The following is a 25,043-nucleotide window of genomic DNA, read 5'->3' as shown; positions in this document are numbered from 1 at the left end:
TTGTTGCGTGCAGTTGTCATCATCTTTACAAAATTAAAAAAAATTTCAATAAATTGCTCTTTAGAGAAAAACTTTATACCTTTAGTAACTATCGGTTAGAGAATCCTTTACTCAAACATTAAAAAATTTGAATTAAAAAAGCGTTCTTATTAAGCAAAAACTGCGATATATGTACACATATATCGCAATATATATATGTCAAGTCACATAATGACTCTAGAATTAATTGGTCTCCATTTCCGCCGTTTGGAATGATGCAAATAGTCCTTACATACATTCTCGTTTTCTTTGTTCTTCTACGAGTTTATGTGGAGTTCGTATTTAGCACACAAAAGAAAATAAGCGCCGCACTCGTAGACATTGCTTACAGGTCAAGTCCAAATATTTTCACTTCGGTATGTTCGAAGACGGATATATTCTAATGACTAGATGCTAGGCAGAGGCACCATCTATCTATAAATAGTAGCCACGTTCCCCCGACTTTTTTTTCGAATTGCTCTCTTTTTCAAGCTCTAAAAAAATAGTGAAAACAAATTTACTGATAAGGACAATCACAACTTCGAATCCCAAATAAGATTTCACGAAGACTTCACTTTTTCATTTAATATGAAGAAATGCCGCCTACACGTTGTGGCATGGCGATAATGAGAAAAAGGAGAGAAAAAATAAAGAGATAGGGAATTGTGCCTAGTGGGTGCGTGCACTCACTCCAACTGAGCACTCGAGCACTCACTGCAGCTAGCGGCCCAGTATGGTTAAACCGCACTGAGATCTGAATCCCCGAGCAACGATTCGGTAGTCGCGAGTCATATCCACTAGGCTATGCGGAAGCGCACGATGACTTCGTTTCAAAGAGAAAATAGTGTTGGAAAGAAAATAAAATCTCCAAAAGCAGTGATCACGAATTAGGAGATTGAAATTTCCCCGTTTCGTCCGTCATAGCTCTAAACTATACCTCTGGATTAAACTTTCTTGTTCCTTACGTCTTCGTCTCAGAAAATCTATTTTGTCTCATTATAGAAGTTTGCAGGAAAAAAGTAAAGGTTTTTGTTAATATACAATATAATGCCACCCCAAGTGCAGCAGTCGCAAGGAGTCGTGGAAGTCGATGGTGTCCATCTAGCGGCATGATGCTATTAGTGATTATGAAACAAATTCCTGTAGTTTGTACAAAGAAAGTAAAAAAAATCTGATTATGCACCGGATTAGAAAAGACTGCTGAGTACGTCCGGGCACGAAAAAAAAAGTTTAGTGGCCACGGCAGCGCCAGAATTACGTTTAAAATCTTCTCTTTGCCAGTTCCGTTTTCCAGTTACTAAGTTATGGAATCCAAATACTTATAAGAGGATCCTAAGATTGAATATTGGGCTCATAGTCAGCGTCTTATATCTATTAAAAAATCGGAAGGTATTGTTAGCCATCAAAAAAGCACAACATGACCCCAAAACCTGAATAGCTATCGTGCTATATAGTAATCATTTATGTTGATAGGCAAGTTATTCATGTTCTTCCCGCCTTTCTTACATAAAGGTTGACAAACTTCGCATATTCCAAATTTGTTTTAACAATAGAGCGAAAAATTTTTCAATGTCTCGCAAAAAGGCAGTAAATAACATGTGCATATAACAAAACGCCTTTATTCATGTTCTTATTTTACATACATATGCACGTAAGTATGTTATATATGACTATGTGGAAACTCTTGTATCCATATATTTATTTACTTAAGTGTGCTTTTCTTTCCCTTGAAATTATTAAATGTAAATTCTAGCTAAGTTAATATGAAGTACTCCAGCTACATCAATATTGATAGAGGATAAAAAAAAAAAAAAAATGCACTTTTATTTTACTGAAAAGTCATCGGAACATTGGAATATTCTTAAAACATATTTATTTAAAATAAACAACAACAAAAATTACTAAACGAAAAATCTCTTCATTTATAAAAATTCCAAATTTTTTGATTAATTTAACGACTTTTTTCATTGCGACAATTTTTCCCTCTCCTTAGATTATTGTTAACGATTGTGTCCCAATTAAATTTCTTCTATGAAGAAAGTAAAGCGGGTATAGTCAAGTCAAGTTAATTATGCTTAAAATAGTTTCGTATTTCAAAATAAAGGCGTCGAAAGAGAAGCGTACGGGGTACATGTGTGCGTATGTGTGTGCGCATGTGTCTTAAAGCTTTTGAAAGCTTAGTCTTCTTGAGACTGTGAAATAAAAGACCACACAAACCGGGACGGTTAGCATGCTAGCAGTGACAAAGTCAAGGACTTGGCCATTTGTGATCAATTTATAAAGTAAACCAACCGTGTAGATCTTACATACGGGTTTAACATGGAAACTGCACGTGCTCTGATGTCTTTTTTATGGCTCATGGGAGCGAAAGGCACTTTCTACGCTCCGCATTTTTTAAAGTAATCAAATCAAGTAATCATCTCGAAGCTAGTGGTTTGTGATGCCTACTAAGTGAAAAGGGGAACGTATTTTCGTTTGGGCGCACCGAATATTTTTTTTTCTTTTATATGATCAAAAAAATGTCCTTAGTTCGCGTAAAGCGGTTATGGTTCGAAATAAGCGAGCAAAGAGAAAGAAAGAAGTATGAAGGTGACGACCACAGGATGGATAAATGTTATGCTTTTACTGAGTGAGCACTCGGTATAGCTGCTGTCAAACCGCATTGAGATTTGCATCAGCGAACATTGACTTGATAGCCGTGATTCGCTACTCGTGAGTAGCCACTCGGCCAAACATGGAAGTAAGAAGCATTAAGAAGAGGAAGCTGTTGATCAAAGTTTTCCGCATATATTAAAGATTGCACTCAAAGCTCTACTAACAACTTGTACATTCTCGATTATTCGGCAAAACAACACCACTCTAAATTTACTTCTGACTTGGTCTAATATAATAGCGGTCTTGTGTAATCGCTTTGCAAAGTATTTCGAAGCATTTGCACAAGTTGACGAGATTAATGCGTAACAAGTATGATATAACGAGTTATTTTTCTAAGCATCATGGACAACATCTCACATTCAGTCGGTAAAAGCATAACATCCTGCGTGAAAAAAGAAAAAAACACGCAGAAGTAAAATTTAGTATAACGTACTAATTGCATGCGTTATTTAGGTAGGAACAACTCCGCCCGCTTAGCACTGTATGCAATAGAAACTTGTCAGTAGTATATTTAAAAGAATTGCTTATATAGGTCCCGACTGTCGCAGCGACATACCTTAAAAGTTCGGGATACAAATCGTCCCAGTAGTCTCGCTGAAGCATCTTAAAAGTTCGAAATGCCATCGCATTGACACCTTAAAAATTCGGGCTACAAACAGCATACATCTTCAGGTTAATATTCGCGTTCATCTTTGCCTTAATACGAACATAAGTAATTTCCTGGATTTCCCTCAACAAAGTATATATGTACGTCGTTATGTATTACTTACCATACATAACTTTGATTTAAGGTGATTGTACTAAGATTGGCTTTACTTGCTCGATCGATATGCTTAACATTTATATGCTTAGATAGTGAAGAGGCTTTAAATTTTTGCTAAATGAAGCTATTACTCATATTATTACAGAAGCTATGGTATTTTTATTTTTTTCTTCTTCATACTTTTGAATGAATAAAGCAGTCAATTTTCTAAATCACAGTTATCATGAAATTAAGATATTTATCTAATGGCTGAAATGCTTTGCGGCTAAAACTTGGAAAAATGCATACGTAGTATACTCAATAACCGAGCTAGACATTCTTTGTTACATATATGGATTAGTTGTTAGCTAAACGATCTCTGGCAAATAATGGAAATGAAAATGCACTTGAAGAAAAATCAGTGTGAGCAGTGTGTACTCACACGTGTTATAAGCAACTAATATTTTTTCAAGCTTAAACTTAAACAAAATCAATGAATCCGTTTTCTACTCAATGAATAGAAAAGCTGGATAGTGGTTAGAAAAGTATTGTACACTACGATCTCTATCTCTTATTCGCATTAATCATTATTAAGGCTCCATCGGAGGAAATGATTCCCCCCCCTAACGTCTAAATATTGATAGAATTTCGAAAGGCATGATGGACGATGACTTATCATTTTCCTTAGAAAAGCGTGACAGGCCTAGCAAAGTAATGGTCGTTTCTATTGATACCTTACTATAAATCAGAATTTTATACACGAGCTACTACACATAATAGTTTTGAGTGTAAAGCATTCTGCTCATGCCTATATGGTTGCATTTATATGTATGTATATATGCACATATGTGCTTGCATATCTACTTTAGAACGTTATAGAACTTTTTGATTTGTCAAAAGACATAAAGACCGCCATATGATAAATGTTTGATTGATATATCCGTTGGCGGTACCACAAGATAAACCGTATATAAAACATATGCGTACAAAAGTGAGGCAAAAATGCCAGCATCATCATCATCATTAAAAAAAAAAAAAAAAATGAAAAATGAAAAATGAAAAAAGAAAACGAGTATATCTATGTTTTGAGTTTGAGTTTACCTCAATTGCCACAACATAGAAAGCCTCAAAGAAGTTTTTTTTTTTTTTTTTTTTTCTATATGAATAACATTCTAACTGCTAACTGCAACCGAATATATGATGTTCTCGTCTCTATTTGCAGCAACAACGAAAACGTATTGTGTAACCTGCACTGTTTGTATCTTTTTATCGTAAACGGCAGTTCGAACAAACAGTAGGAGCACCAAAAATACTTACGCTTTATAAAATTACACCCATGGCGGCACTTTATGTACATTGTATACAATTGTGGTTTATAATCGAAAGAAAAATAGCAGAAAATATTGTTGCAGTTGCAATAGACGGAATGGTTGAAAGATGTAAGCGAGCTAGTGAGCAAGTGAATGACTCACTATATCGACAACGCATTGAAAATTCAAGTAATATTTGCGGTCATTTCCCCAGATACTCTACTACACATAAACAATCGCATTCTCATTGTATGTGTGGTAACAATCTCTCTTTCTCTCCCCATACACATACAATAGTCGTCATCATCGCGTCAATTCACAAACATTTATTTTACACTTTAGTATAAATTTCCTTTTTGTTGTTTTTTGCTTTTTTTTTTTTTTGTCATGTTTTTCTCTTTTATAGAATTTATTATATCATTTATTTTTGCTAGCAGTTCGCCAAAACGTAGAAAACAAATCGTATTTAGGTGAAGTCGACGCTATTAGCACCCATCAAAAGGGGAGGGATAAAATTGTATGATGAATACGATGAATATGTATGAATAATGGGCCAGCATCTCATTAATAAATCAAATATTGTGTAGATGTCAGTTGTTCACATTATCTTTTATATGAAAATCTCTTGCTTCACCTCATCTTTTTAATAACTAACTGCTTACTAGCTTAAGGATGAAATCAAAGAAGGCATGGTGAGAGATAAGGAAATCCGTGAAAGATTGCTCTAGGAAAAATTATAGGTTAAGATGCGGTCTGCAGAATATATACGGTTGGAAGCTAAGCGTATAATAAAAGAGATAAGATCGCGAAGATCGATACGAGGAAGGTATAAAGGAACAAGACAGATGTAGAAAGAAAGAAAGAAAGAAAAAGAGAGATAGATAGATAGATAGATAGATAGAGAGAGAGAGAGAAAGATATAGATAGACAGAGAGAGAGAGAGAGGAAGAGAGAAAGAAATTGAGAAGAGAACTGGTGTACCTTGATCAGAGTCTGAAGATTAAGACCAAAATGTAATTAGTTCAAAAAGGCGGATGTTAAAAAGTTACTTGCACAGAGTCATAAGAACACTGGGGAGATTATAACTGGCCAAATTATATAAGTTAAAAGACTGGCTTACGTTAGAAGTACGTAAGCTATTGAACTGAGAACCCCTGGGAGTTCAGCAGTCCTAATGTCGGATTTCTGTATCGGCTATTGCGGCCTTAGAGAGTGCAATGTCAAAGACTAGTCAGTAGCGGACGGACAAAGAAGTCGGAATTCTTCGCAAGTATTGCAAGCGTTATGACAAATTTTATACGCCAATCTCCTTCCTCTCTCCTCTCTCCTACTATTAAGTATAACAAGATATAATGTTGTTGTTAAAGGTTGTTTTTTTTTCCAAATTGAAATTTATGCGCGAAATTTCACGCCATGAATGAATTTTTCATGAGCTGTATTTACTGTTTGTTGGATTTTTGGCCGGCATCCTCTACGGTCTGTACGGTTATGCTTCGCTCTTTTATATAAATATATATATATACATATATATATATATATATATATATTTGTTCTCTTTTTCTGTTGCATTTTCTCCTTTTACGGTCAGTGCTGTTCTGGCTGTTGCTGTTACGTGAAGATGCAGCAATTGTATGCACAGTTGACGATGCCGTTTGCCGTATCCTATCAAAGCCTACCATCATAAAGATCAAAATCGTAATGCGTTGAATTTTCAGTTGTGCTGCTGTTGTTGTTGTTGTTATTCTTGATTAAATCAAACATAATAAATGAACCATTGCTGTAAACGTTTATTAAGTGTGGCAGAATTTTTCCCACTTTTTTTATTTTCTTTAACTCACGAAACAAACAACCGAACTCTAAATGAAAAGTCTTTGCACCGACATTGCTTGAAATGTTATCGCTTTAGGTTGTTTGAAAAAATAATTTATATTTTATTTTATATAAAAATTTGATATCAATTAAATTCGGTTTGCTTTCACGCTTAAGAAATTTTCTTTTATAAGGATTTTCAACGTTTAGAAAATACCTTTGATAGCGAAATTTCGATATAAGAATTCTTATGATTGACATTAAGCACAGTAGAATATTTAGAATATTTTATATTCTCTTAGGCGTTTGCAACTTGGTTTCATTCTCGTCAATGTTACATTCATTTTAATTGAAATGACGCCGACGATTACTGTCTTTTGTATTAAAATTAATTCAGAAACATTGAAGGAGATTGTACGGATGGATATGAAACCCTATGAATCTTTGATTGAACTACAAGGTCAAAGTCGTACGGTCAATGATATTAAGTGTACAACTCGTGTCCTCTACGCTTGGATATTTAATATCTCCTTAATTTAATCGAGTTACTGATCAATTATGTTAAGAAAGCATATACACGAACTGACTTATAGCTGACTTTTATCTCGATATGAGAGAAGTAGAAACTTTCATAGAGAAACCGAAAACTTGGCTAAAACTAATTAATATTAATTATTTTAACACCTTCACGAAAAGACTAAACTTTTTGCAAAACGCAACTTTCGTACGTTGCATTAATTAAAACAAATTAGGATTCAGTATCCACGTCAGGCCGACTATTAAACATCCTATATCAATTTGCTTAATAGAATTCTTCGCCTAACTTGATCGTACAATAGGAAAAATTACACGTTGTTGCCATGTAAAGGTTTGCCTTTCATGAGAACTCATAAATGATCCACATGAGTAGCGCTGAGTAGACAAGAATCGCCACTACCAAGGAAGTGTTCGCGGGTTTAAATCTCACCTCGGTAGAGTTTACTCAGTAAAGGTATAACACTTAACCATCGTACAGACAGCCACTAGAGCGCAACAAATCCATAACATTCTTTCCCTTTCCCCACATTTTTTTTGCGTCGTCATCGTGTTGTAGATATATGCACCCGAAACCAGTGATTAGTGTTTTTTATTTTAACAAAATATAGAAAAAAAAAAAAAATCTTGTAAACGTTCTTTCAGTCAACGATTAGATCTTTGGTAGTGCCATGAGAGCTTGCAATAAATGTCTTAAGGTATAAGGGAACATACTGATGGCTTACTGCGAGAAACATTTTAGACATCGGAAAGTTTACAATGGAAGTACTAGTGATTCCATATATATTTAAGCAGCGCAAATATATTAGGTTATGTCCAACGCGATGTTATGTTAATAAATTTTTGTAAAAATTTTGATCAATTCTCTACTTGAAAATCATATTTATAATAGAAAATTGCGACAATATATATTAATCGAAATAGTTTCTATCACTTTCTACATCATATTACGATATCATGTCGAAAGAAGTTATATTGGGTTGGCAGCTACCTACCGACCCATTTTCAGACTTCTGCAACTTTGCGAACCCGTGTGCTACCCAACTGATGCTTCACCGATATGAGCAGAAGGTGATTAAGAGGCGTCATATGTGGTAAGCACGCTAGGTGTGACAGAACTTCCCAATTGAGCAGTAACCGTATACCTTGGACAACTCTAGGGTCAATTATTTTACAATCAGTTTAAAGCCTTCTATCAAAGTTTAGACGCAAAAATACATTTTTCAAATCTCGTCTTTTCTATCTCTTCACGTATTTTTATTGCCATCGGAATTCAAGTGGAAGCCTAGAATATGGTTTACATAGTCTTAGTTAGTCTTCTTCGAAGAGGATTCCTCGACGATTCTCTCATAAAAGATGAGACATTAGAACAACTCTGAAAAAGAACTGAAGTTTTCCAACTTGTTTTCGCAATAAGCTGACGGCGCACGGAATTGTACGTACAGGTACATGTAAGGTACAACTAAGGAATGATATTTATTTATTTATTCCACTTACACAAGAAACTCAACTAAAACATATTAAAGGGCTCCGCGGATTTTCGGTCTACTTTCGAGTTTCTTTTTGTAGCCTCGTTTTTTCAGAAGATTCCAAACGAACATGTGGTTGATGTTTAGCGCCTCCGCTATTTCCCGGCAGCTTGCGTGCCGGTCTTACTCCACCAGTTGAAGAATTTCATCGACTATTTGATTGACGGACCGACCAGAATGAAACGCACGCATGACGCCGAAATTTCCGGCATGGAATTGAACAATTCACACCTGGCTCCTAAGTTCACTCATAGCATTCTCACCGTACGCTGCACAAATTTTACAGGACATTTTTGCATGTTTTACCTTTTTTATATTAAAAAATCATTTTCCAATCAATATAACTTTTTACACAAGCAACGAACTAGAAAACTATCTGCTCAAAAAATTTAATCTGAAATGTCACCTTTTAAGCAAGTGTTCATTTGAGACAATCAGGCGATTGTTGCCCGATGTATAGGCATCAACAACAGCTAGTGGCAAAAAACCTTGAAGAGCTTCTATATCACCCATTACAACCAACCACTTTGGTCGGTATAATATATTGTCCGTCCGTCCATTCAAAGTCTTTAACTAGCAGTGAATTTGAAATCGTAGATATCAAGGGTCCGCTCCGCCAACGTACCGTACCAATGCATCATAAATTTGGTGCGATTTTTTAACAACACACAGCCACTTAGGGTCTAGAGTGTAACACGGATGAATGGATGCGAGCATAATTACGAAAAAAATATTGAAACATTGGAAAAGGGCTCAAGCCATTTAAAACTCGAAGGCTGAGAGAAAAAATGTAACTGAAAACTAAATGATCCGCATTGACAGCCAGAGATATTAATATTTAAAAAAAAAAAAACGTTTTTTTTTTTTCTTTTGCTTAATTATCTTCCTACGTTACTACTGTATCTATTTAAATTTTCTTAAGCAACTTTTTGTTTTCTCATTTATTGCTGCATGGCATTTTAATTTTTCTTACATTACGAGAAACATTATCTTTTAATATATTTCTCGGAATTATTTATCACATGGCTCTTATTTTTATTTATGTACTTTTTTTTTTCTTTTAATATTTTTTATTATTTCTTTTTTTTTTTTTTGCTTAATTAAAACACATTTACTGTCGCACTTTAGTCAATAAATCAAGATAGTGTTGCACATAATGTTGTTAAGCAAGACAAGAGCATCTTGTTTTTCGATTTTGGTTTTTGTTTTGTAATTTTCTTCGTCTTCTTCTGCTTCTTTTTCACTTATTATTAATGAAGCAAATAAAAACCAACAACGTATGTAACATTATCATTAACTTGACACTAAACATCAACCAGAATAGCAACCGGGCATAGCGTATCTACATATGCATTAAATAAGACTTAAAACAAATTACAAAGTAATAAATGATAAACAGCTAAAGATAGGGTTATCGACAAATACGAGTTTTTGAAGAACTTATATTTACATACATACATATACAAAAAAAAAAAAATATAATGTTGTTTTTCAAATGTCAAAGTACTTTCTTCATTTACATTGAATGAAGTAATAAAGATGATGATGATGATGCTGATGATGATGATGATGATAACGATCGTTTTTCAAATGAATAAGAAATTTCGAAACGATTTAACTTTTTCTATCCAATAAGTTGAAAATGAATTATTGTAAATTGGATCAACTATTTAAACAAGAGAGAGGAGAGTAAATTTTTACTGTCTGTGTGACCCGACCCTTTACCTTTGCATAAGTTCATGGTTTCCTTTGTAGGAGGGATTATGGGTGTTCAGAATGATATTCCGATCTGATTTAAGCATGTCCGTCATTTCGCCTGTCTGTGTAATGTACGCGATAAACAATCTCCTGATCGAAGGAAGCGATCCGCTACAAATTCAGGAAAATTCTTGTATGCAAGTTGCTATTGAAAAAGGGGCAATTCGGACAAAAGACACGACCAAAATTCTAATATAATCTGAGATCAAGTTATCAATCAATGAATCAAGTTATACAGAAATAAATGAGCAACAATTGACCTGAAAAATTTTAATATTAAAGCATTCACGTCTCTATCCATCGAAAATAGAAAGAAAGATTTTATAGCAATCATTTCCGCAAAAGTTTTAAAGTTTTAGCTATAAAAACTTCTTAATTATTTTCAGGCACCCTACACATTCAAGGTTGTGATCATAACATGCAGTTTTCTGCTCCCAATCTAAAGGAATAGATATTTGGAATGTACGGCAATAGGTCGATGACTATTTCTCGTCTTGAAATCACAAAATTGCTGCCATGACAACTTTCATAAGCTACCCAAACGACGATAAATATTGACAGCGAATTTTTCGATTATTATTAACACGTATCGATCGGCGATAATCTGTTAATACCTTTCTAGTCGCCAATGCTTAAATACCGACAGTCGATTGTGATCTTTGTAAATACTTACTTGTTATTTAATGCTGAACTAAAAATAATTACTTTGCTTATTAAACAAATTTATCTGAATGCAGGAAAGGCACAGGCATTTTTCCGGAAGGCCGATTGTTGAAATGCTAAGCTTTCTAACAAGTATACTTTAAAGAAATTTCAATTTTTAATCACACAGTGCGGTAAAATTTCTTGACACATCTATCATAATCTGTATAGTACTCATATCGTAACGGTTCAAGATTTTTTTTTGTATTCTAATTAAGAGGTTTTGTCACGTTATGCACATATTTATAGACCAAAATAACTATGTCTTCACCTTCCCATGAAACTAACTAATTAATTGATTAATTAGCCGATTAAGTAAATAACATACGCATTGAGATGATATCACACGCCAACAACATTTGAAAGACACTAAAATATTTCAGTAACAATATTTACACTTTAACTTTAGATAGGAAAATTTTATCCACATCAACAATAGACTATAGATTAATTTTCTTGACAAGTATAAATCTAACAATCAATCAAGAGATAAATCTTCTGTGGTTTCCGAAACCCTAAAATACCAAAATAAAACATAATGAAGAAGAGATGACAGTAGAAGAGAGAAAACCACAAAAGCAAACTCATCAAGTTTTAATTAGTTGCAATTTGTAACACCAACAAACGACGCATCGTTAAAAACGAAACCACAGTAAAACAACAACAGCGAAACAAAGAGAGCTACACTAAGCAAGGCGATTTTCACAAGATAGTTACATAGCGTTTGGGAAACAATAAGATTTTGAGGAACGGTTAAGATGAAAGAGTACTTTGATGTTAATGTCAATGCGCTAGATTATCCAGTGAGTGAATCTAGCAGGTTTACCATTGTTTTCATTGTGGTAATGGAAAGACGGAATCACATATTGGTTACTACTTGCTATATATATATATATATATATATATACAGCCAAGGGCATAACTGTATACATATTTCTGGCTTTTTCAGCCAAGTTTTACGTCAATAAATACAAACTCAGATATTAAGTCATAAACGAAGTCCGAGAGGAACGGAGATAAAAGCTTGAAAAACTTCGAAAATGAAAACTCTACACACACACACACGCATTAATGATTCCGACTAAATTGTATGGAAATTTGTCAACCCACACGAAACACTATGCTTTTATTTAGTTCTTTAATCATTTTAACGCAATAGAAGCACGCATTGTAACGAAGAACAGTAAACCAGGAAAATGTCTACTTATAGTTTAAAATGGGGAATGTTCATAAAGGACGGATACTAAAATTATTAAATTCTCCTGCCAAACTGAATGACTACTATATATACTAATGTGTAACATCGTAAAAATTCTCTAAACGAGACTTAAGCTAATAGTTAAATGGGAACCAAGAGGTTGGTATTCAAAAGTTAGTCGAACGTATTATTGAAATTATTAATATATTTGCTCATACGAAAACAATCTAAAGTGTTTTGCATGTTAAGCAAAGAAATAGTTCTCCAAACCTTAAGGTCTGCCAGCTAAGCTTTTCAGTATAAATTATATTCTTCGTGGCCAATGGTGCTATTGGTTTCTTCTCAAGCAACGCGTTCGAAAAACATTACTTTGACCAAAATATATAGCCCTTCGCCTTTTCTCACCTAAATTATTCATTATTTGAACTTGTTTGTGTCTTTCCCAATATTGAGAAACTCATGAACGTATATGCATTTATGTCCTTGACTGTGAAGATAAGAACAAGAAAAAGGAAAATTGAAAAGCATTGTCATCAAACTCATCAGAAAAAAACGTAAGGCAAACATATCTTCTTCTGTCATTGAGATAGTTAGCCTGGCCAAGCAAGCAAGCAAGCAGGCTGCTTGCTGACTTGTCTGCCTGATTATCTCACGTCGTGTAAATCTGATTGATTGTTTGGCTGACTGATGCCAAGATAGTCTACGAAACGAATAAAAATTGTTGCTTCCTTCCCTTTTTTCTTATTTTTTTATTTTTTATTTTTTATTTTTTTTTTGCTTTATTTTGCTTATAGCTAGTGTCTATTCTTTTAGTCATTCAAACAAACACTTTAAGTGTTAATGATATAACGCGTCTGCTGAAAATATCTTATAACACTTAGACGCAGAAACTCTTTACCGTAATTTACTTTTCAACAAAGATCAAAACACTCTTGCACTCATGGTTGTTGCGTTGTACGCTGTGTGCGCTAAAGAAAGTGTTTTTTTAGAAGAAATTTTGAATTTTTCAATGGAAAAAAAACCTAATTATAGGCATCAACTATATGTACAAAACCGTTGATTACTTTCTAAAGATATAAATAAAAACATCATTGAAAAGCATAGTTTTTTTTTTTTTTTGCTTCCATATACAATTAAATAAAAAAATGTAGAAAGAAAAAAAAAAGAAAAGAGAAAAAATTGAATTGAACATAACTGAAACGTGAACAGAACAGAAGACTCTAAAACCAAAACAAGAAATTTGAAAGGCCTTTTACTTAGATATGAAGCAATAACGGCAGCAATACATCTAAACTCATTTCCCCGCGTAACGCTCCTCATCTTCTCGTCGAATGATTGCTTCCAAGTAAAGCAAGCATTTTACTCTATTTTGCCAGAAATGCTTGCTACGAGTCTAACGTATTGCTGCGCTGCACCAAGAAATCGTTAAGAACTTTATTTTGTGCTTAAAACTAGACAAACCACAATTTAGAAAGTAAATGTTTGTACGCCTGTGTAGGCATGAGCTTGTGTTGAGGTATTTGATTTCTTTTTTTTTTTCGTTTTTTTTTTTTTCCTTTTTGCTACAAGTAGTTGTGATTGTCATGCTATTGCAACTGTTTCTTAATTTTTTTTTTTTCTCTCTTTGTTTTTTCGTTCTACCGATAGTTAAGAATTGATAGTGATGATATAATACAACATACTATGCAGCAGCATTAACAACAATTTAAACATATTTAGAACAAACAGTTGCATCATATTGTTGCTCACATGCATCGCTTTACCGCTACTCTAATCATATAATTAATGACTAGATATACATTGTCTTCATTGTCGCTTCAGTTATTATTATTATTTTTATTACTTTTTTGTTTACTACCTTCAGGGAAATATTTTAAACATATGTTCGTAAATGCAAACAAAAAAGAAAGCAAACAACCAAACAAATGCGTCGTATTATGAAATGCCCGCAATACCACTTGGACATTTCTAAATTACAGAATGCATTGAGAATACTTGCCATCTAAGTCCATTTTATTAGAAGCATAGCTGTAAATTTCAAGAGAAATGCTATCAGTTCTTCCACCGTTTAAACAGGGTATAAATTCCATGCGGACAAGATGACAACTGGAGCTTTGAGGCAGCGCACAAAAAAGGAAATATTTTTGAGTAAAAGTACAACAGCCATGCTTGATCAGGCAATAGGTCATCATTTGCAGCTAGTGCTAAACAGCAGAAGCTGCTGATAACAGCAGGAAGAATAACATGTTGGAGGCTACCACCGCTATTGCTTTTCTGAACGGATATTGGTATATGGTGCCGGATTTCACCATACATAAAAGCTTGCGTTATCGATTTTTTGATCCCCTTTGCTTTTGCGAATATGAGAATTCGAGCAAGGGTTTGCTCGTCGACAAGGGGCAATAGACCTAAACAGCATAGACTCTTCTGATGGTTCGGCGAGAAGAGTCCACACACAAGGTGAGACAGAGGAAGAGAGAGAGAGAGAGAGAGAGGAAGAGAGAGAGAGAGAGAGAGAGAGGAAGAGAGAGAGCGAGAGACAGACAGACAGAAAGAGAGTGACAAAGAACTGATGCCTAGCAAGAGAAAAAATTTCCTGACCAACGCCACTTACACGTTCCTCTTCTTATCAATAGACTTACATGTTCACTGATTAGAGTGCGATAAATATCGTGAACTTCCGGCAGTTGGATCTATCGTTAGTTCCATCTCACTTGCACAAAATTTTCGAACATGCAATGATGGGGCAGGAATAACTACTTTCTTCAACTTTATTAATTTTTCCGCAACGCTTCAACATTTTCAAATAAGTCCACAACTTGTGCCATAATCAACGAAGTAAAAAAAAAAAAAAACAAGAAAATTATTTAAATTGTTTCAATTGTATTTTCCCCTTTCTTTCTTTCATTTGTGCATTTGCATATCTATCTTCCAATACTTTTTTCTTTTTTCTTTTTTTTGTGACTTTACAGTAAAAACGAGAACAAAATAAGATCATAACATATCATAACAATATGATACGGTAGCTGACTGCAATACAACTTCAACACAATGTTTGCCAATAAAATAAATCATATTTCAAAAGTTGTGTACATTTTGTGAAAAAAAAATGTGTTGTTTTTTTTTTCTGGTCTTTGGTTAAACAATATGTATATTTCTCTATGATTCGAAAAAAATTTTTTCTACAACATTTATAACTGTGTGTACATATTTATGTATACACCGGTGTTTTTCATAGAATTCTATTTATTTTTTTATTTTTTTATTTTTATTTTTTTCTCTTTTAAATGAAATTTATGATTAATGTTGCAACATACTTCATATATGTATCAGTGCATATAAATCGATGTATTGTAAGAGTGTGCAAAATATTACTAAGACGCATAACACTTTCAAGCACAGATAAGTTAAATAAATTATTATTTAAAGTAGTGCAAACGCCTACATATGAATATATGTTGTCGGGTTCTACTTATCGAATGGCTTTAATGCTTAAAAGTGTTTAACTACTCTCTACTAAAGTGGGAGTTTCTCTACTAATTACGACTAGAAATGAAATTCCATTGTAAAATATCTATAAAAATTTTAAATATTTCAAGAATTTATTTAAATATTTATGAATTTTCAAGGAATTTGAAGAGATCGCCATCGTTGCAAGCGTCATTTTTCTGGTCCAGAGAAACATGTGCCCACGTGCACCTAACTTGATGTATACCACTGGCTAAGTATGTTTTTTCCAAAATGCTTTCGAACGGCAACTATGACTCATTTCGCTTCGCTATGGAGATTAATAAGCTCATAATGCTAAGCTATTGTACGCCGAACACTTTAACCTAGGTTAACTAAACTTAACATTAGTTTTAAGGGAGCATCTTTAAACTTCGGTATACACTTCCGAATTGCAATCAGGGATAATTAAGTAATATGTATGTACGCATGCACATGTAATATGTATGACGTTCCTAATCCACTAAACTATATCTATTTCTTTGTCGCAGTCGCTCTAGAGGCAACTTACGTTAATAAGTAATAATAGTTTTACGTAGTTATAATTATAGTCTCCACCACTTATGGTACAATGACGTATTATGTTTGTGCGATTGTATAAAGCACCCATTTGGACTTGAGACAGCCGTGACTTTTCTTATACAAATTGATTGAAAATGAAATTCTGAAACGATTTAAGCGTGTCTGTCCGGTTAATTGTCCTGTTTTTTGCTATGGTCAACCTACAAGCGGCAATCTTTGAGATATTTTGATGAAATTTGTTATACTGAAGTATTTGGCCCAAGAAAGAGAGCTATTGAAAATCTTTCAATTCGCTACTCTTTTTTAACCACTACGCTGATAACATCTTATTTTGAAAAATCTTCATAAGTTATTTTTTTTTTAGGGCAAAAAAGTCCAAATTTCAATATTTTATTATAAAAATTGATCCATGATAGTACGGAATATAAGAACAAGGGATAACTTTTGTGTTTTAAAGCGAAAATAACTTTTGTGTTCGGCAATGTGGCGTCGCCTTTGCCTAACTAAAGTGTATCTACTTGTTGATAGTTAACAATTATATGGGTCCTTAAGACACTGTAGCGTTCCATCGAAAATTGTAACCATTTGCTGATAATGAAATCAAGCTATAATAGCATGCACTCAATAGCTTTTGGGTTTTGAAGAAAACAGAAACTCTTTCCATTTCCGAGTTCTTTCTAATCGATATTTTGCGTTCTTTATTAATTTACATTCTTTTTGCAAACACATGCAAATGCTTATGTAAATACACGTAGGCTGCTAATATCGTTTTCCGTATAATATTATTATTGCACTGTTTCTATAATATTCGTGAGAAAATTAACAAACAGCCCACACAATAAATGATTGTAATATTATTTTAAACATATGTGATACATATATATGTACATTTAATTTATAAACAAATTTACAATTAATCACACATTCATACGAGCGAAATATAAATATTTAAAGACTCCCATCGTTATGTGAATATTTACAACGAACGATTAACGTATAAACTCTACTACATTTTAACTAAAAATAAACATAAACAATATATATATGTACAAGCATATAAACATTAACTTATTTTATTGCAATAAAAATTGATACCAAACAAAGGGTTTTAATTATATTGTTGGTAACTTGATAAATATGCGATTTTTCATACCTATCGCTAAAGGATATTGGAGTGTGTTAGTTTTGTCATATCGAAGAACTGCTTATTTGACAGGGATCTTGTGCATATGTATATCGATATTGAATACTCGCCTCTCGTAATCAACAATGCAGATGGAAAAAATATTTTTTGATATAAGCACTTTTGACCTGTCATTTTATTTTAGTGAAAGAATTTCCAAGATTCGATTCCTGGTGCACAGAGTTCCTTAACATTTATATCAAGTGAACTATTCATGACAATCTATAAAATATCCAAACAGCGCCTTTAAACCATCAAGTGAGCTTTAGTGAAGTTCAGCGAACAAAAGCTATACCTTACTGTTCGTTTTGAAGAAAAATCGAAACAAGGTTATATTACTTTTAATTTACTTTAAATATAAAAGTCAAACCACTTTAAATTTTAACTAATAAATTTATAGCAATAAAACTATATAAATATATATTGTAATTGTATATGTCCCTGATTAATATGGGATTTCGAGTTCATTTACAAAACTTCGATTGTGAGTCCTCGTTTCATTCCTACTCTTTTCAAATCTCTTATAATGAAAACCTTAAACTTAACCCATAGCTTTAAATGAGATCCACAGGTCTACTACAAGCTGTTTCACGAAGCAAAAAAAAAGAACAAATAACAACTAGGCCACGGACTGCCCTATTAAATGCCGTGTGCCGCTTTACAGTTATTCTTGTAACGACTTTTCAAAATGAGACGTTACATGGGAAGTTATAGAAAAAGTTTTCAGATCATGATCATTTTCAATACCGTTCGTCCACGGGTCAGAAGACGTCGGTTTAACAAATTTTAACAAATTATCTCTGAATTTGGACACAAACAAACAAGGGAGGCAAACGGACAAACAACCTATTACTTATAAAACATTTAGGTTCCAATTTTGATTCCACTCTCTCCCCTGCTTATCTAAATCTTTAATACAGTATCGATCTCAATACATGGCTAATTGATATATCCAAATATGATAAAAAGCTTTTACTTAAAGTGATAGGCATGCAAGATTCGTCGACAAGTGAACGACAAACAAATGTTTCTTGTTTAATAGTGAGTTTAAAAACATTAAAAACAGCATTAAATTAATTATTCATTAATGTAATTATACAGCGTTTTTTTAAATAATATATCTACCTTAAATATTCCGAAAATCAATTAATTTTATGTATCATCAAAGAACGCAGGCATTTTGCGATTCCGTTTGTAACAAACATGAAAAACATGCTTTGGTTATCTTATTCTGTGTAAAAAGTATCCGAATAATTTACCTAAGTAGTTTCCCTACATTTACCTCTGCTATTACAAAGGTTCCTTTTGCTTAACGTGAGTAACTGCTATGAACTAAACGATCTCCAGAGGGTTAGACAAGCTAGGGGGCTGAACTGCACTGGAGAAACCAGATATATTTATAGTGTAGGAATTTCCCAGGATCACTCAGGTTAAGTCATACCGTTTAGTCTTAGGTCGACATATCTGATTGGCGAAGGATCTGAAGATCCGAATAAAAGTGAACACACATTTCTCCCAACAAGGCTTTACGTCGATCATGATCAACTCTAAGCTATAACTTACAGTCTTTATTTATTATAAGCTAGTTTGTAAAGAAAGAAAGAGATAGAGATATGAGGCACAATATTTTACTGATTTTACAGATTGTCTTCCTCAATATTTGTGTAGGTTTTCGAACTTATACTTAATTTCGATGGCGCTCACCTAAGAGTAGAAATGTTAGACGTTAGATATTGCGACCGCGAACTTTTTAACAACTGGCATTGGGTAAGGAGATAGTTAATATTCAGTCGAGTCAGGTTTTTCGGATTTTCAAAAATATTTTTTGCCTACGCCAGACTGTTACACAACAGTTCTAGGCTTTATCAATGAATCAAATCTAGGATACTTCTTGAGAGTGCAGTACTAATTCCTGTCCTATCGGGCGATGTTTGAACACTACTTATTATTGCGTGCAAAAATCGTATGTTATAGGCTATCGTATGCGAATGCAATCATTTATTAAAAATGTTCATATTTATGTACTCACTTTCCATCTGCCTGAAATGAAGACATCTCTGGTTTCAAAATAATTTAAAGTCTTTTTGTTTTTCTTCAATTGTTTTTATATCACTTTTAACCGGCTTCCTCTGTGATTAGCCGTGTAAACCGATTTCAACCGTTCTGAACGTCGTATTACTTGTTTCAAGCTATTATTTATTCTCGCCTGAAAATATATAAATAAAATAAATATTTTATTCATATTATTTAAGTATTCAATGTCCGTTAATACAGTTAAAAATTAATAACATTTTGTGAAAAATTTTTTACTAACATTTTCCATTGATTTAAGCGAACAAAAATTCTATGGATGACTTGAGACGAATTCTGAACACCTTTCATTTCAAGTCGAAATGTTCTTCCCGAAAGACATTTCCGAAATTTTTAAATAATTTTCTGTAAATTGATAACATGATTAGTCCTTGCTAATAATTAATATTTACATTTAATCAATTTTATTTTATTGACATCTACCCAAATTCATAGCTTACGGAATAATATTGAATGCATAAAACGTCACTCAATAAGTTCTTAGGCAAGCATGTAGATGTCGTTTTTATATAAACGAATCTATATGATTGTTACATAATACTAATCTTCCAAATAAATGTGTCAAAATTTTATGACATTTCGACGATTAGTTTATAAGTTGCAGTTATTTATATTTTTATGTGTGTGTGCGTGTGTGGTGTGACTTTTTTAAAAATTCCAACTTTTTGAATGTTGCAAAACGACTAAGAAAATTGGTTTACCTCTTGTTTTATTAGCCGTATGCAGGAAAATATTCATTGATACGCTTTCTTTACATATATGTTGCATAGTCGTTTATAAATTTTTTTTGTGTGTTTGTTTATTTATTTGCTTATTTATTAAAGCTTTTGAGCAGATGACCAAGCTTGTTTAATGGCAACTTTTAAACATAATTAATAACATCGCATATATGGATACAGTTTTTTGCTCATCCGGCAGAAATAAAAAATTATTATAAATAAGCATTCATATGAATTGAACTGATAAGTAATTTAATCACAAAAAATTTATTTATATTATATCGATGGCTTGATTTACGCGGTACCGCATTGAATACATTGGAACAATGAGATGAAACCATTTGAAGGGCAATGCGGGATTTTTAGGGAAACGCGAAAGTTTTTATTGTCCTGCACTATATACAATGGCAGTGTGCTATTTGTTTCTGCAAGAGATCCTTGCGAAAATACCGTCGAAGACAATGAAGAAATATTAACGTCTTTAAGGATTTCCACCGAATGGTCGACGAACCTCTCTCTATAAGCAATAAATTAAGCGTAAAGGAGAGTTCGTGTCGGTACAAATCTATGCGAAGAAAAGATACCTACCATGAGCAAAGACTCAGAATTTAGGTCCATGTAATTTTTTGAGCAAGATGTGAGAACGAATGCTGCCAACTACCTTGTAAAACGTTGATGGGCACAGATCACCTATAGCGTAGCAAACTTTTGCCTTCTTACGCTACGATTTACGTGCTTCGTTAAGAAAATCGCTTTGCAAGCAATCAAAGCTTTTGAGCTTTTAGAAATTGTCTTATTTCTATTGTTGTAATCTTCGAAAAAGTTAATGAACCCAAGCTAGATTTGAATAACGTTTTAATTCACACAGTAATTAGCGGACGATGTAAACGATGTGTTAATGTGGTATAAAGATTTATCAAGGAATTATTCCAAGTGTTAAATTTTCTATTGAAATGCATTAATTTTCATGACTATCTCTACATATCCATGGCAAACTTTTTTTAATTAAAAACCTAATTTTTACTATCTCACTAAGAGTATATTTCAAGACGAAACATAAAACTTTAATAAAATCATTCAAAAAATTACTAGAATGACGGAAACATACCCCAGTTTCGGAGAATTTCGGTCAATATCAACATTGCACATAACATCGTAGGCAATGTCATGCACATAGGATAAAATATAAGACGAGGATTAGGTGTAAATAAATATGAAGATATATTAACAAATACTTGTAATTTTCATTGAGATAATCATAATAGCAACACATTTATGACAAAGATGCAAAAAAAAAAAAAACACTTTTTTATCTGTACTGTAAAAATATATATATTTATAGAAATTTATAAATCAAGTAAAATTTATAGGGCACTTAACTAATAGCTCTTCTGCATTTTAAGTCATAGGCCGATCAATGAAGCTACGGTTTGTTAGTTTCTAATGAAGCAAAAACATATATGAAAACCTATATTCCATTGTCTGCCTACCACCAATCGCTTGCAGGCTCTTATTTAATTAACACATATAAGTATTCACGGGCGATCACACTTAATGTACCTACATTTGTGTATGTTTAAGTAGTACGCACGTGTAGACATGTGCATGCAATTATATGATTTCATTATAACAAAAAAAAAAAAGAAAACCAAGAGAAAATTTTATATGGCTATGGCCGAATTTTTAATGCCCATCATCATCTAGCTGAATAAACAGAAAAAGCTGGGGAAAAAAAAATATTAAATCTCGATAATCTATTAATGAATGATACGTGTTCCTCTTTTCCATTTTTGACACGTCCGTAGAATTTACGTAGATATTTTTACAATTGTATCTGTTTTATTTTATGAATAAAGAGCGCAAAAGTCTTTTTATTTTTCTTCTCAGTTTATTGGATTCATTTTTAATCCAAACCTGCATACAGGAAATTCCAATGTTTTTGTCAAAATTAGCAGTGTTTCTCAAATAGCAACCGAACGAACAAACGTAGCTAAATTGAATCTGAATAGGATACTTGCACTTTAGAGTGATCGCAGCTTCTTCGTACGTGGTTGCAGGAGATTCAGTAAAATAAAGAAATTTCGACATTTCATAACAGTGGATGGACGAGGCTGGTTTTTATTTTTTTTTGTTTTGTACATATTGTATGCCATTGTTCACCCAATGTGTGTTGTGTTCTTGTTGTACTAAACAGAGGTGGTGGGAGGATTCGGTCCATTGACAATATAAATCTACTTTCAATTACTTGCAATGCTTACAATGTTTTCTGCTAAAGTTGAAGGAATACGACGACAAACGGACAGACTCGCTTAGACAGATTTAAAATTTAATGCATATTAATCAAGAATACATTCATTTTACTTTCTTCCGGTCGTTGCAAACCGTTTGATGAAATTAATGTACCATAAGTATAAAATGCAGAAAAAGAAAAATAGGTCACAAGTCGAGCCGTATCGGATTTTTCTTGTTTCTGGGAAATGTAAATTAAAGGTTTGCGTTAATGTATACAAGCAGACAGACGGCACATCTTCATCAAGGTTTTATTGTATCGCATTGCTGTTTATGCTTTTTGTATGCGAAGCAATACATGTACTTATTATCCTTTGAACTGTTTTTTTTTTTTTTTATTAATATTTTAAAAAGTTATCATTCAGCTTTGATCAGCCTTTATGGCTGAGAAATATTGTTAACAGTACTGATGGAATTTTGTTTGTGGTTTTTACAAAAAAAAAATAAAAAATAAAAAACACAGAAACAGAAGCAGAAGCTGAAACAGCTTTTCCATGCCTAAGTACAGAAATGAGTTTGCTCAAGAGATGTCTATCGTTTGCAAACAAATATCATATAAGTGTTTTCATTTATTACATATACCGAAGGGTATATCAACTCTATTATTCTGTCTGTAGAGCATATATAGACATATTTCAACGACTTTGTAAAGATTGCATACATCGCTTTAAAAAACCGAGTGCGAATCTAACTCGATCTTTACATTCACCCTTTTCGACATATTGGAAATAGATAGGCAAAAGTTGATTGCGATCGACTAGTTATTGCAGGAACTATAGTATGTGTACCGACTGATATGCAACAAAGTCGGGTTCATATTCCAAGCAAAGTCGAACTATTAGTTTTAATGGATTTTTAGAGGAACTGATCAGATCTCATATCAGATTAAAACTGTTGCGAATTAATTAGAAATTTAAAAAATTTTTTTTTGTTTTGATAAATTAATTTCAATATAAAAAAATACGAACAGGGGTTTTTTTATCTAATATATCCCAAACTTACGAAGGACTCCTTCCATTTAGCTTAGATATCAAATATATGAGATTGATAGACTACTGAATTCCTCCTTCCATATCCCAAGATTATGAAGCATCCCTTCCATTTATCTTAGAAATCAAAAATATGAGCTTGTTAGACTGCTGAATACCTCTTTCCATAAAGATTTTTTTTTTATTATTATTAAAGGAATTCACTCTTTAAATGTGTTAGTCTTTCGCTATTTTACGTATGTGTTTGTTATGCTTGCGGTATGTTATGTAAATGCAATTGATTAACAAATTTGCCTGCAATAGAATTTTCAAGCTTACATAACAAGTTACTCTTACTTCATTTTTATACGAATTGATGAAAAATATTTTCTTTATTTTCTTAAGATTTGAAATGCAATTTTTAGTTATCCAAATGTTCGACCAATCCGCAATTTTCTACTATAATTTATATTAATTCTTTTTTTTTGTACTTCAAATTTGTTTTAAGGAACATGCAAATGAAGCTAAAAATTTAAAGGCAAAAAAATATACCGTAAACTAGAACGTACATGTATACACTGATTATAGATAATAAATGACATCGAGAAATAGCTTGAGTAATTTGCAAGTAATTGAAGCCCAGAAATGAAATTGAAACGTTTTACCACAAAATTTAAAACCATTTCCAGAGAATTTTACTACACATACTTATCAGGGATAAAGTAAGGAAAGCAAAATGATTGTCTCCTACCATTTTTGTTAAAATAATTACACCTTAGACAACTTTATACTCTATACCAATTCTGTGGTGTACAGTACATTAAGTTTTTCTCGGATGTATGGGAGAGAACTTACGACAGACTTACATTTTATTATACCGATCGATTTAGAATCATTTTCTGAAGAGACTCCGATTTTTTTTGTAATATTTTTTGATGAAAATTGGCCCATAATAGATGTTTAGCGCAACATATATAGGGGCTTATCATGAAAGCAAGTTCTTTTATGAATAGAAAATATCATCTTTAGTTTTCTAAGATGAAATCTGAAAAATATAAAATTTTTGGGGAGCAAACTAAATTTGCGTCAGATGATGTTTTGGGCATTCTTCTATATGCGGGCTCTCGTGAAATGCATGCCTTTGCATGAAATTAATGACAACAAGAGCGAATATTTGCAACAGGCGAAGTGGTGTAGGATATCTAATCGTCGATCTTTCCCGATTGAAGGTTTGAATTTTTCATCGTAAGCTGTTTTATTTCGTATGACCTTGAAGTCCATCAATGATTTCATGATTTCCTGTTTAGAAAAAAATTGATGACATTCTTCAACACGTAATTTTCCCTTGTCGCTGACAGAAAAGAGGTATAAGAGGTATTGCGATGCAAAGTGGCCAAATTAGTAGGCCTTCAGTCGTCTCTTAATACTTTATCGCCGCCGGCTTTATAGTTACAATAATAAGTAAATGCACTTAGAAACGATATACCCCATGCAGCAACCATTGTCTCC

At 32.9% G+C, this 25,043-nt stretch overlaps 1 long non-coding RNA gene across 1 annotated transcript in view; it reads right to left on the bottom strand.

Annotated features, from left to right (window-relative positions):
- LOC119638186 overlaps positions 1-25,043 on the bottom strand; it is a 120,210-nt gene that overhangs the window by 44,601 nt on the left and 50,566 nt on the right. Inside the window, exon 2 of the long non-coding RNA XR_005247395.1 lies at positions 19,497-19,673. This is a non-coding gene — a long non-coding RNA (uncharacterized LOC119638186). The remainder of the gene's footprint in view (positions 1-19,496; positions 19,674-25,043) is intronic.

The sequence above is a fragment of the Glossina fuscipes genome, unplaced genomic scaffold (assembly GCF_014805625.2).
Source record: "Glossina fuscipes isolate IAEA_lab_2018 unplaced genomic scaffold, Yale_Gfus_2 85, whole genome shotgun sequence".
In the NCBI taxonomy this organism is placed as follows: domain Eukaryota; kingdom Metazoa; phylum Arthropoda; class Insecta; order Diptera; family Glossinidae; genus Glossina; species Glossina fuscipes.
This window is presented reverse-complemented; position numbering and strand designations above follow the sequence as displayed.